The sequence below is a fragment of the Triticum dicoccoides genome, chromosome 1A (genome assembly GCF_002162155.2).
Source record: "Triticum dicoccoides isolate Atlit2015 ecotype Zavitan chromosome 1A, WEW_v2.0, whole genome shotgun sequence".
NCBI lineage: Eukaryota > Viridiplantae > Streptophyta > Magnoliopsida > Poales > Poaceae > Triticum > Triticum dicoccoides.
The window spans coordinates 522,308,805-522,323,622 of NC_041380.1; positions in this window are offsets into that span (position 1 = coordinate 522,308,805).

Here is a 14,818-nt window from a genome sequence, read left to right on the forward strand (position 1 = left end):
AGCAAGTGGCGATCCCATCCCGGTTGAACAATGGAACGTCCATGTAAAACCACTCCTCCTTCCGATTCTTCATAGTCTTAATAAACTTCCCTGACAACCATTTGGTGCCCGGGATCCTACTTATAATAGACACCCCGCACTCTGTGGATTTGTTGTCACTCATTTGCATATTGATGCAGAAAAGCTTGAGCCAGAGTGCGAAGCTGGGCTCAATGTAGAGGAATGTCTCACAAAATGTGACGTAGCAGGCGATGTGAAGAATGGAGTTGGGGGCGAGGTGGTGGAATTGAAGATCGCAAAAGTAAAGAAGGCCACAGAGGAATGGGTGGATAGGAAATCCAAGACCTCGGAGTATATGAGAAACAAAGACGACGCACTCGCCAACGCGAGCCTCAAGGACCCTGACGGAGGAACGACCCGTCGACCCTTTGACGAGCGGAGAACGGGCCAAGGCGACCTCGGGCACTGGGATATACCCGGAGTCCTGGAGCGCATGATGTCCTTCTTGGTGAGTGGTGACGACCGAGGGTCACCATAGCCTTCTTGTGCTCACGGCCTTCTGGCTTTCTCCGGCCGTCCTAGCTACCTACGCAGGGGCGAAGGCACGTTATCTCTTCCGGTGTCATTGGCACCGGGTAAATCTTGTGTTTACCTTGTACATGGTACAGTCTTTTGGGCTGGACACCTGTAACTTTTTGACCTGGACACCGGCCAGCCTACCAATAGACACGAACACAAGCCAGGCATAGCAGCCCATCTAAGTAAATGCCCACTCCAGACCGATCGATTAATCGATCCCTGTACGTGCGCCTGTTGAGAAAAAGCTATCGATCTAATTAATTGATCCCCAATATGCTTGTACGTGCGCCTATTATGTTGCTTGTCCGGTCGGCTTCTCCGCCACCGCGCTGCCAATTGCCGGCGCCCAGTCGCTGGTTCGTCCTAGTTGTCCATTGAAGCGTTCAAGCATCGCTAGCCGGCCGCCTCTACCTTCGCCCACCGAGAGATTGTTGCAAATTTGAGGTACGTCTCAACTCCACACTTGGAAATTGCCGATCTCTCTCAAATCTAAAATCTCAACCATGTGTAGGAATTTTAATTTTTTATATTTCGGGTTTCTAATTGTTTGGCTAGGGTTTTAAAATTTAAGGTTATTATAATTGAGAACAAGTCACTGCGATTCACATCTAATCAGGGGAGGATTATTTCATCGAGAACGGCAAAGCAGAATGTTGAGTAAGTTTAACTCCCTAATCATATTGTTCAATCAATATGTTATATTTATTTCTCACGAAAAACATATATTTTGTTTATTGTTTCTATTATTGCATATGCAAACACAAATAATGTAACTCATACATTTTTGCTAACACAATGATAATTATTAACAGGAGAATTTATGAAAAGGTTTCTTAAAAGAATGAAGTCCTCGACACAAGATGATATAGCTAGCCCATCACATGAACCAGTTCATTTTGGTAAGAAATCTCACTGCCATATAATTTGTGTTGTTGGTTGTGTTATTTTCCGTTTCAAAATATAAGGTGTATTGATTTCCGTGTAAATCAACCATTTGAATGTTTAACCAAGATTATGCAATAAAATAACAACATCTACAAAACATAATAGATAAAATATGGAACTATATTCCTTGAAGGAATCAAATGATATAAATTTCATATTGTGGGTACTGATATATTTTTCTAAAAATTCGGTCAAACATGCACTCATTTGACTTTAGAAAAAAAACACCTTATATAAAAAAATGGAGTATATACTATTGCTTGGTGTCTATCCTTGTATATACTAGCGAAAACCATTTTTTTTGTTGTTGAAGCATTTTTGCTGGAACCAGCAGCCACGGAAGCTACACCGGTTAACAACGACGGTGGGCGACATCGACGAGCTTCTTTTTGCTGGAACCGATACCTTTTTTGCTACAACTGGATGACATTTTTGCTCCTACCGGCAATCTGAGGGAGAGTACAGGTTTTTTGCGAGCTCATCGGGGAGGTGCTGCGCCCGGCGTGCGCGGGGGATGCGGGCGGCCGCCACCGGAGCTGCGACTGTCGTAATGGGGACCTGCAACTACAGGGACAAGCTGCTGCACTCACGGAGTTGTCGAGAAACAAAAGAGACGACGGCGGCAACGGCGGCGCCGGCGGCCGGCGGCCGGCGAGGGTGGCGACAGGCGAGACACGCCGGGCAAAGCTTCTAGATCGGGCGCGTCGCTCGTCTCTGGCGGCGTGATGGGATCTTTTTTCTCAGAGAACAAGACAGAGGAGGAAGGATAGGAGATCGTACGGTTCTAGTTTTGCAGATCGTACGGTACCAGTGCGCCCGGCCCAAATCAGTCGCCTAAAGATAATAAAGCTGCCTACAAAGGGAGCTCTTTGATGCACTAGATTAGATATGTACGTCCAGGTTGTTACCGGGCATTTGTTGTTTTGGTCGCTTGGGTCTGGCTATTGGATATGAGAGGTCCGTGTAGATTTCTTGGCTGACACGTGTAGGAACTCAACCGCCCACCACTCATACATATAGGAAAACTAGTAGAATGTCTGTGTGTTACCACGGGCTTCTGAAATATTTTGAAAAAGTTATATAAATATAATGTATGCTAAATTTCACAGGTACAAACAATATAACACGATCATAATTGTATAAAAATTGAAGTCCACTACAAATGGCAAATTGACAACATATACATATAAAGTGACGATTCAACTAAAAACCATGTCTGGCAAGCTATCTAAAAAAAGGCATCGAGCCCTTCGGAATTTTCCTTGAGAAGCTGTTGGCAGGCGGCGACGGAGCTGAGGATTATCCATCCACATAGTGGCGTAGCTAGGATTTTAGGTCAGGGTGGTCCAATGGACATCATTTTTTTGTACCACGAATGCAAAATATCCACATACCGGTATATGATTTGCCAAAAGCATATATTAATAGGGTCTTGCAAAGCACACGAAAAATCATGGTTTGGGTCCTAAATTTGCCCAAAAGAAAATAACACACCTTATTTGTCGGAATAACACACCTTATTTGTCGGGAAAGTCTTGATTATAACATTCTCATTTACTCTGAAGAAAGCATATCACTTAATGTATGTGATGCAATGTCTTCGGTTCTCTTCATTTTGCAACAATTATACAATAAAAGGAATTTCAGTTTACCAATTATCAGTTCAAATGAACTCATGTAATCATTGAGCTCAACTTGTCAATTTCAAGTTGCGAAAAACTTTAAAGTTTGCACTCACGGCTAAACTTGTTTAAACTATAAAGGTGAAATTATATTTTACCTAAGGGATTTGGAAATCATACTTCGAATTAGAAGAGATGTGAAGTCCGTGGAGAAGTGGAGCTCCTTCCTTAACCGATGCGGCGCCGTGCGCGGCCTCCGGGCTCTGGTGCATAGTCTACCTCCGCCCTGCGTCTTGCTAGTGCCGCCGGCCGGCTGGTCGCGGGTCGCCGGCTCACTGGTCGGCGATCACCGCCTTGCTAGACGCTAGGGCTTCTGTATTTTTGATATTGGCCAATCTTGTGTCGCTCTGCGTCGGTTTGAGTCTTCCAGCGGTTCAGCGTGCGACGAGAAAAAAATTTAGAGGATTGTACGAGCTAAAAAGGAGAGGAAACGAACGATCTGATCGTGCAGACGTGGTCCTGTTCGTGACTTGTTGGACTTGGGCCTTGACCCAACTCTTTTTTCACATATTGTAGCAAGTTAATGGGCCGCATCCCTGGGTGGTCCATGGACCACCCTGGCCACCCCCTGTGGCTACGCCACTGACTCCACAGCCACTCCACTCTCTGAACGTCATCCACTCCCCTGCCCGTGTCGCCCTCCTCTTCCCCGCATCGCCGCCGGCCGCCGGCCTCCGCCCTCACCCTTGCTGGTCGCCGGCCTCCGCCCTCACCCCCGCAGCTGCCGGCCTCCACCCTTACCTCCCACTGCTGCACCCTCTCATCCCCTCCCCTGTTCTCATCAGAAAAGAGAAGTGGCAGATCGAGAGATCAGGCAGCGGCCAGTCCACTCCTCTCCCTTGGCCGCGGAGTTGCTCCCGACGGGCCACCTGGACCCGTCCGTCCTCGAGCGTCTCCTCCGCCTGCTCGCCTCCCGCGGCTTCTTCTCCGAGCACACAGCCGACGGCAATCGGAGGCGGTACACGCTGACCGCCCTGAGCACTTCGTGCGCGCCCACGCCGGCGTCCCCGCCCACGCCTACTACGGCCAGTCCACGCCGACGGCGATCAGATGCAAGCACAACCGGCTCCCTCTCTCCCACCGCCGCCCCCTCCCATCCCCTTCCTCCACTCATCTGACGACGTGGACTGGGATTACAGGTTCACTGGCATTTGCAGTGTATTGACATTGTCATTGTGGTTTCAGTAGAAATGACCTTCTTCCTAATTAGTAACAGAGATCAAAGTTAATATATTTGTGATATTTTTGTGTAATATTATTGTTCGCAATGAGACTACTCGGGAATACAGAGTACTGTGTTTTTTTATAACTGAAGAGGGAGTATAAATCGTCCAGTGAGTACAGTATAGATTGAGTATAAACATGATAACCTACTATGATATTTTAGCAGGCATCATATTCGTGATGGTCTGCAAGCTATCATTATTGTCATATGTGATATTTGATTTTAGTGGTGCCATTTTTGTTCCCCTTATAAAAGCTGTGATGTGCCGATTGACAGTTTAATAGTTGTTTCACTTGGCAGGCCAGAAGGTGGTTTACAATATTTTTGTTATATTCTAGTAATAAAGAAAAATGCCCACAACACAGCTTATGCAGAGAGCAAGTGATCATTGTTCTTTCTCCCGTCTGTCCTAATCGCTAATTCACTAGAATCTTAATGTGCAGACTGACACAGAAGCAAAGTGTTTCAAGGCACATAAATCCAATGATGAGACTGGTAGTTTCAGAAAAGATGATGAAGCTGATTCAAGAAATACTACTAAGGCTGTTGATCAAAATCCTCCACCACCAAAGCAAGGTTTCATCCATGTGAGGGCAAGAAGGGGTCAAGCAACTGACAACCATAGCCTTGCAGAAAGGGTCAGTTCAATGCACAATTTCCAGTTTTGACTATTCTAAATGTATTCTTTTTGAATTTGCGTATTCTTATACACCCCATGGATACACATTCACACTCCCCATTACAGAAGCTACAAATCTGGTCGCTGAAAGTCTACTTTTTTTATGGGCACGGCGTGAGAAAATAACCAAGCGGATGAAAATTCTCCAAGACCCTGTCCCTGGATGTAATAAAGGTGCATATTAATCTCAACAAGAATTCTATATTTTTTATGTTTACATTCTGTCCCACCAATGTCCAGATATGTATTGAAAAGTAAGGATTATAAAATTCAATTAAGGGGGAAATAAGGGAAATAAGAGACTATACAGAAACCTCCACATATGATAAATAATATAAAGATGTAGTTTCGATATTGTGTGGTGGTCCAGTATCGCACCCTTTGAAAAAAAATTCAGGGAGGTATTTGGGTCCAATCTGTAACATCAATCCAGTGTGGTATATCATTGCTGCTTTCACCACCTGTACCATTAATCCAGTGTGGTATATAATTGCTGCTTTGCCCATCTGTACCATCAATTATTGAAGAACCAACGGCCATTTCATTGTTGATTAACAGTGACTAATTTAACTTGAGATGCAAATAACCCATTGGTGTAACTATAGTTCTAATACCAAAGATAGCCTCCGGTCATGATCAAGCAACCAGAGTTATTCTGCTTAAGGGAAATAAATAACATAGTAAAAAGGCCGCATCATAAATATTTCTCTCATGTAGAACACTACAGTGGAGTCTAGTTTTACAACAACAGAGTGACCCAGGCAGTGTGCAATATTTGTGTAGGAAAACAAAGCCGAGTTTAGATGTAGTAGATGATTGATTACAAAACAATAAAAGAATACTATACATAAGCAAACCAGCAAAACGAAAAATAATGTCACATACAGCAAAATTTGGCAACTTGCAAAGTCTCAAATTCGAGGCAATATTATTATTACTTGACTTGTAGTATAAACATAATAAAGTTCAATTGGTAACATCCAAAGATAGAGATATGTACAAGAACACCGAAGAGCACCAAATTATATGTAGCATAAGAGTAAATCCATGTCATATCTAAGAGCGGACTTCAGCCTGTAAGGACTTCCTTATAGACGATGTTCTTCATTGAGGTCTGTAAGGACAAGGCAGGTCTTTTTCGCTTCTTTGATTTACTGCTTTGCTTCTTGCCATTCTCCTTCTCCTTCTCAATGAGGATCTTTATATTTCTCTTCGCGGTGGCTCGAGACAATGCGACATAGAGTTGACCATGAGAGAACACCGGATTAGGTAGGTACACGCCAACGATCGGAATCGTCTGTCCTTGAGCCTTGTTAATCGTCATAGCAAAGCTAAGCCTTACAGGAAATTGCTTCCTCTTGAACTTGAATGGAAACATGTCGTTGTCAGACGGGCATAGGGGTATTCGAGGAAGGAAAACCCTCCTACCCGCGTGTTGTCCAATCACGATTTCTGCGTCGATGGCGTTCCTCTGGAAACCTCGCACCACAAGCCTCGTCCCGTTACACAGACCATTAGTCGGATCAATGTTCCTCAGAAGTATGATAGGGCAGTTGAGCTTCAGTTTGAGTGCATGCGGAGGCAGACCGTTGGGAGTCAATCCATTAAGGAACTCGGGAGCGTAGTAGCCATATGGGTCGTCCTCTGCACTGTCAAAGCTATGGTAGATTACTTCTTCTCCCGGAAAACGTTCTACCATGCGTATGTTTATCTTGTCGACGTTGTCGTTCGTGGTGGAGAGGATTGCGCGAGAAGTCATGTAATTCGGATCGGACATGTTGTCATGTAGTATCGGAAACACATGGTCAATCAGCTTCTCCAGGTCGTCACCCTTGCCTGTAGACGGCACACAAATATCTTCAGGGAGTCGTATGTTTCCTTGATCGTCAACTTCCTCGATGCCATTGCCTACCCTTAGCAAGTAATCCGCAAACCAGGTGTCATTATGAGCCCTCATGTTGGTGATGAGCCTTAGCTGGCGCATACCCTTCCAGAGATGTCAACTTCGGAGGGTTGCATTGATTATCTGACCCCGGGATCCCCTCCTGATGACTGGAAGAACCTGCCTGAAGTCCCCGCCAAACACAACAGTTTTACCTCCAAAGGGTCGGTCTCGTCTTCCCATGATGTCGCGCATGCTGTTGTCCAGTGCCTCGACCGCCTGTCGCTTAGTCATGGTGGCCTCGTCCCGTAGTATCAATGAGGCCATCCTCAGTAGCTTGGCGGTACCACTCTGCTTCGTGAAGGTGCATGAGGCGCCGTCGTCGCAGCTTAATGGGATCTTGAACCTCGAGTGGGCAGTCCTACCTCCAGGCATGATAGAAGCGGCGACGCCTGACGTCGCGGTAGCGATAGCGATATTTCCCTCGCTTCGAACCTTGGCGAGTGGCGCCCTGTACAGGAAGGTCTTCCTTGTACCTCCCGGGCCATCAACAAAGAACACCCCCCATCACCACGTTCAACTGCAGCTAGTATCTCGTCGTATGCAACCCTCTGCTCCAAGTTTAGCGATGATGCCAATTTAGTGTCGTTGATGTCAAAATCGACGGTGGATTCCTCGATAACCTCTTTGGCCTCGCCCTCGGTTGGGTCGAACTAATCATCAATGCTTGGAAGAGCGAAATCAGCTATGTCTTTGCCCATGGACTGCAACATACCCCTAATGTCAAGCAACACCATCTGCTCGACCTCAACCGGGCACGTGTGTGATCGGCGATAGTCATCAGACATATGCTCGAAGTGCCTATCCCATAAAGCACGCACGTCACCCGGCTCACAATGCACCAAAATTGTTGCGAAGAGCCTCCTGAGCGAACATGGCGTTGCCCACTGCTCTGCCTCGGTAAGACAGTCGTCGAGCGTGTTATCTGCCTCGATGAGTCCCAACCTTTTGGCAGCCTCTCTAAAGCTCCCGCATAGCCTGCCGTCCACGGTGAGCAGGTCCTCATAGGATGTCTTGCCAGCAACATGGTTTAGCAGCACACGCAGATAGTATCGCTCCCCCTCGGCAGGATTGGCAGACACAATTCGACCTATCTGATAACGCTCCACCCGCTCTTTCCAATACTTCTTACCCTTCTGCCATGTGAACCTTCCAGGAAAATCCTTGTACAATATATTCCTAGCTCACGGGTGGTTTTGGTTAGCTTTGAAATACTCTGTCAACATGGATTTGGAAGCATTGACAGAGGCGACTACGTCGGTCAAGTGAGCTTGCTCATTGAATGCCACCCTGTGCATATTCGGGAGATGAAGAGGCAACTGTAGGACAGGTGGGTCATTGGCACACAAGGGGAAGCCAAATATCCTCCACATCGCCTTCGGAGGAGTAACCCACCTCGCGTCTACGTATCTTTTAATCTCATCAATGTTACCATCGGTGTCGGGCTGGTCGATGCTGAAAGAAGCCCTATCATGGCCCTTGTATATGTACTTGTAAAGATATTTGACGACCTTTATGCTGGAGCAAACCTCAACGTTGATGTGGCAATTGAACATCTGCAGAAGGTAAGGGTTATACGGCACAACCCATCTGTTGTCCAACATTTTACCCCAGACCTTAGCCTGCTGACCATCATCTCGACGATGATAAACTAGGTATGAGTCCTTGCCCTGTGTCGTGTTTTCATTGAATGGTCGCGGGTATCTGCACTTGCACTCGTTCTGTTGCATGCACACATTTTTGGGGTTGAGAGCACCGCATGGTCCGTGCATCATATGTTTCAGTACTAAGGCATGGAGTTCAGGATACCTCTGCTTGTCTGGGAGCTCGGCAGAAATGAGTCGATTGTACTACTCCGGAACGACAAGCTTATAGGCAGAATCCATGATCAACAAAGAGTGTGCGTGGGGGAGGCCCCTCTTCTGGAACTCGACTACGTATACATGTGCTACAACAACTCCCAGGATATTCTTCTTGAACAACATCTCTTTCATAGCCTCTAGCTTGCCATGGAACACACGAGCCACAAGATCAGGTCGGTCTTGCGCTGTCTGACTAGGAAGCAACTCATTCGTTATCTCTTCCCAGTTAGGGTTGCAGGTCATGGTCAAGAAGATGTCAGGCTTCCCATAGGTATGGACAATTGCCATGGCATCCATATGTCTCCGTTTCATGTCGCGGTCGCCACCTGGGTACGTTCCAGGGAGCACAATCCTTACTCCAACAGCGCTTGCTTGGGTCTCCCCGGATGTAATTGCATCAACAACTCCCTTATATAGGTCGGCACGGATCTTTGTCTGGTTCTTCCTGTACCATTTCAACCTACAACTCTCAATCTTGATGTACATGTCCACCCCCCATTGCTGGAGCAATCGTGCTCCACAGAGTATGGGATTGAATATACCAGGTCGTGTCTGCAGCATGTAACAGTAGTAGTCTCTCACGGAGACGCATAACCTGCTATTCCCCTCTGCATATGGATGAGTAACACGGACATTAGGATTCATACGAGAACTATAAAATTCATCTAAATGACAGAATACGCATAAGGCTTACCTGCATCATGATCATCATCATCATCATCATCACGTCTACCTCTTGATTGTTGCACAACCGTCCAAGGGACATCACGTTTAGGTAGTTTCAGATGCCAACCAAGCTCACCCCTTGGGTAGAATAATGGGTAAGAGAGCGGGTCATACGAGCCAGATTTCACATGTATATTGTGCCTCTGGTTGTCGTTCCCGCAAAGTGTAATCCTCCAATCAAACCTCTTCGCTAGGTCCGTGCCCTCCACCCAAATTGCAGCTACCTCCGATGATAGAGGTCTATTATACTTCCCTTGATCTAGTCTCTGGTCCGTGTTGAGGTCTATCATGTAATCGTCGAGGTTGTCCCTGTGGGCACCCAAACTCCTAAATTGCTGGGAGTACGGGTTTTCCTTGAGTATGTCCACTAACTTTCTGACGACATTCTGATCTAATTGCTTGGTGGCAGGCTGGCGATGGGTTAGGCCTGGGTCATTGTCGTAGAAGTACAACTGTAGATGCTCTGGACGGGATGTTGTCCCGAAGGAATGAACATTGTGGTAGATGGTGCCGTGCGCCGGGAAGGTGTACACCCCAGACTTCATGTTTGTGTAGCTTTCATCCAGGCTGATGCCCAAAGTTGTGAAGGAGAAGTGGCCGTTGAAGAACCGTATGTTCTCCCGAAAATGCCTAGAGTCCGCATCCGTGCTAGACTAAAGCCTCATTAGCTCCGGGATGGGCTCCGGTTGCTTCAGCTCGATCTACCCATTGCGACAGCAGAATCCTGGGGCCTCGGACACAAACTTCTTGGCCTTGCAATGGTCGCAGTTCGCGGCGTGCTTGAGGATGTGTGTACTGTCGGGGAGGTTTGAGTACACATAGTCCAATGGATCATGGTCGACATAGGTATTGTGACTTGAGTCTTCCAATTCGTCGTGCTCCATGTCATCAACAACCGAGCCGGCAAACAATGTTTCTAATTAATGCGATACTCCCAACGTGTGGATCTTGCTCAAGCTAGTGTACATACCTCCACCAGCAAACATGTAATACTCATCATCGAAGAGGTTGTCAGGGTTGGCATTATCATTCATGAGACCACTAAGGCAAGCGTCCATGTCGTCTGCGCAGGTGCCGAATCAATAAATGAGGGTTCAGTGTCAAGGGATGCAAGGAGAGTAAGGATGGGAGTGTTACCTTCACTCCTGATCATGTACTCCAGCGTGCTAGATGAGGTTGAGGCACCGTGTGCTTCAAGTACGGTTGGTTGTCCCGTTGAGCTCATTTTCGGTATGGAGATGGTCCTGGCGGTTCGGGTCTTCACCCTACTTGCAAAGCTTTCATTACGACGATCTAGCAGAGCCTTCCTCTCACCACGTGGAACCTTTGGTGATTTTCGCTTGACAATTTTCTCCTGACGCTTCTTCGCCGCCATACCTCCCTTGCAAGCTCGATCTGTCATCCTAAGCTGAGCTCTGGACTCATGCCTCTGCTCGTCAGTTGCACTATCCACTATTGTTAGCAGATCACTGGTTTGCTGGTCGACACTTTTTAGGTGATCATCGTTTTCGATGAGGTCGCCATCTACAGCACCGTCACCAAAGATTCTACTTAGGTATGCACCTGCAACATTTATGAATTATCATAAATAACTGTTGAATGATTAAAAATGAAAGCTGATTACTGATGGGATAACTACCATCAATTTCGGTGTTGCGAATGTATGTGGGGGATGACGTGACGGTAGGAGCATAATCTATTTGTTCACCATGGGATTGTTGCGCAGGATCCAACATGACGATATTATCGTCCACCGTACTGCAACTGTAGGCGGCTACACCGATACGGAGCAAGTAAATATTTGTTTAATGCATACGAACAAAAGATGTGGAGTACACATGTGAGAAATACCATAAGTTTTGAAGGTGTGACCGCATGTGCTTGCCGCAGCTGAGGTTGCTAAATCAGGACGAGGCATCGCAATGGATTCAGCACACGGGGTGTTCCGCATAGCTTTCTCCCGTTGTCGGTGCTGAGCACTCATCTCCCCTTTCTGCACTGGTGTCAAGCTATCTCGATGTTTCTGATCTGTCTCATGTCTATGCGTGTTTATTTGTTCCTTCTTCTCCTTGTAAGTGGCTCGCCTCTTTGCATTTATAATATCTCTTTGCTGTTGTGATAAGACATGACCAGTGTTTGCGTCGTCTTGTGTATTCTTCTGATAAGCTGCTCGCCTCTGTGCATTTATATTTTCTCTTTGTTCTCTTGTGTCATGTTGTTTCTTCTTCTGGTAAGATTCCCGTCTGCGTGTGTTCAACTTATCGATCTGTTCTTGGTACCCTTGGTCTTCTTTTTTCTTTTTATAAGCTGCTCTTCTCCGTGCGTTCTTGGCATCCCGGGCCCTTGTAGCTGGATCTGTTATTGTACACATGTATATACACATTAGCATCTGAACCAGAACATTCAAGATAAATGATCTCACGGTTGACTGGAGCTACAGGTTAATCGTATTTACCGCTACAATCATGCACCATGAGGGCTACAATATATCAATGATAAAACAAACCAGATTACGAGCAAGTGGACCGCGAGATATACCTGGACTCCCTTTGGGGAGTTCTATGGTTTCAGCAGAGGGGATTGTAGCTTCATGTATAACCAGGCCGCTCGACGGTTGTGGGTCAGATGCAATGGCATCTGAAATATTATTCAAATTAGTAAAAACCAATATCAGAGGCATTTAAACCTTGCTGATGAGTTATACCTGGACTCCCTTTGGGGAGTTCAATGGTTGAGGGAGATGGTATTATTGCTTCACGAATAAACAGGCCGCTCGATGGTTGTGGGGCACATCACATGGCTTGCAAAAAGGGATTTTTGAAATTAGTATAAACCAATCTTGAAATCAAATTAGTAAAAACCAATATTGTTCAAATTCCATATACCTGGACCCTCGCTCGGGAGTATATCAACATTGGTGATATCACCAAGAGGGCGTCGGAGGTTATTTGTTGCCTCCATTTGTCGCTGTCGGTGTTGCTTATAAAGATTCACCCTTTCCCACCGAGAACCAAACGGGGTCAAGTCATCTGAGGACATCACTGTCACAGACAACTATCATTGGAAAAACAGATCAACAAGTACCGTCTACTATATTTAACATACTTTAACCTACAATATCTCAGACCCATTAACATCAACTACTTGGAAAGCCCATGACTCAACACTAAGGAAGCGCCAGAGATTAAACCCTCAATATTTGTGATAACTAAACATATATATGCAACAAATGTTGGATTTATTCCTTCCTGCTTTTAAATAGTTTTTAGTTTTCCTGATTTTCCTCTGGTACTGAAGTGATTTATGTTGTTGAATGCACTCATCAGGTTACAAAACGTGCAAAAAACCGATTACATGCTCACCAATACTCCAACGAGGCATCACTACCTGGGTTCCTAGTTCATTCAAGAGACAAACATCAAAGTCTGGAAGATATTTTAGAAATGATGAAGTCGATGTCCAGCAAGAAGCTCAAGGAGTTTTAATGGGCCACATTAAAATCTGTGAGCTCACCGGAACAGGGCTGTAACCTTTTCATCCCCTTGCATACTATTTGAGGGAAGAGTTCTTAGAAAACAGTTGAGAACTACCGTATATCTCCATATGGCATTGTAGAACTAAAAAGGTTATTTACTAAAAAGTGATTTACATAATTTGAGAACCACTATAACTAAAAAGTGATTTACGCCCTCTCTCTACCATCTATAAAAACTGTGACAATGGAAGCTTGCATTGGATTTATTCCTTCCTGCTTTTAAATAGTTTTTAGTTTTGCTGATTTTCCCCTGGTACTGAAGTGATTTATGTTGTTGAATGCACTCATCAGGTTATAAAACGTGCAGAAAACTCATCACATGCTCACCAATACCCCAGCGAGGCATCACTACCTGGGTTCCTAGTTCATTGAAGAGACAAACATAAAAGTTTGGAAGATATTTTAGAAATGATGAAGTCGACGTCCAGCAAGAAGCTCAAGGAGTTTTAATGGGCCACATTAAAATCTGTGAGCTCATCAGAACAGGGCAGTAACCTTTTCACCCCCTTGCATACTATTTGAGGAAAGAGTTATTAGAAAACAGTTGAGAACTACTGTATATCTCCATATGGCATTGTAGAACAAAACTGGTGATTTACTAAAAAGTGATTTACACACTCTGCCATCTATAAAAATTGTGACAATCGAAGCTTTGCATTTGTCCATATCAAGAACAGGAGTATAGATTCTAATCGCAGAGATTTACCTCTTTTACAGCGATTCTAATACCATTTTTTCCTTAAATCTAACAGCTCGATGCCTCACTCGTACTAGAAGGCCATGTGTGCATCGCTGGAGCTATAATGAACAGTTGGGGCTACTACATAAGAACAGTTGCGGCACTCACCAACAAAGGTAAAGTTAGAAATTGTGAAGCGTGCACAACTTACTGCCCTATGGTTTAAACTTGGTCGAACAACAGTAGGTGCTAACCTGTTGCTTGCAGCCGCGGCGGCACCGGTGCCTCCTGCTCCGATGGCAAACTTTGAAAGAAACAGGCCTCGCCCACCCGCTCCAATGGCAAACTGGTAGGATCCCAAACCGAGACCTGGAAGCATGGAGAAACAGGCCTCGCCCGTCCCGCTTAGAAATGTTTTGAAAATTGGTTTGTTGTTGTATATGGAAGGCGTGAGATGGACAGAGTATGATTGGTCGCTTTATTTTTGGGCATTGGAGGTGTAAGATGGAAAGAACGAAAAGATTGATTGGCGTTGTATATCTGTTTGCGATTGCGATGCGATTTGATTCCTGTTGTGTATGGAAAGTATTATTTGAAAAGGATAATATTGTTTGGAAAGGATGCCATCGGTTAATATTTGATTCCTGTTGTGTATGGAAAGTATTTTTTGGAAAGGTTATTATTGTTTGGAAAGGATGCCATCGGTTAATATTTGATTCCGATTGTGTATGGAAAGTATTATTTGGAAAGGTTATTATTGTTTGGAAAGGATGTCATCGATTAATATTGTTTGGCCTTTGTGGGGTTTATTTGGGATAGTCTCGGTTAATAAAAAAATCAAGAAAAAATCGGTGAAAGTGGAATGGGATCGAGGGGTGGCCTATCGTTCGATGGGATGGGAATGGTACGAGCGAACGAAATCACGTACGGACTGAAACATTAGGAGTAGAGATGATGTACATGT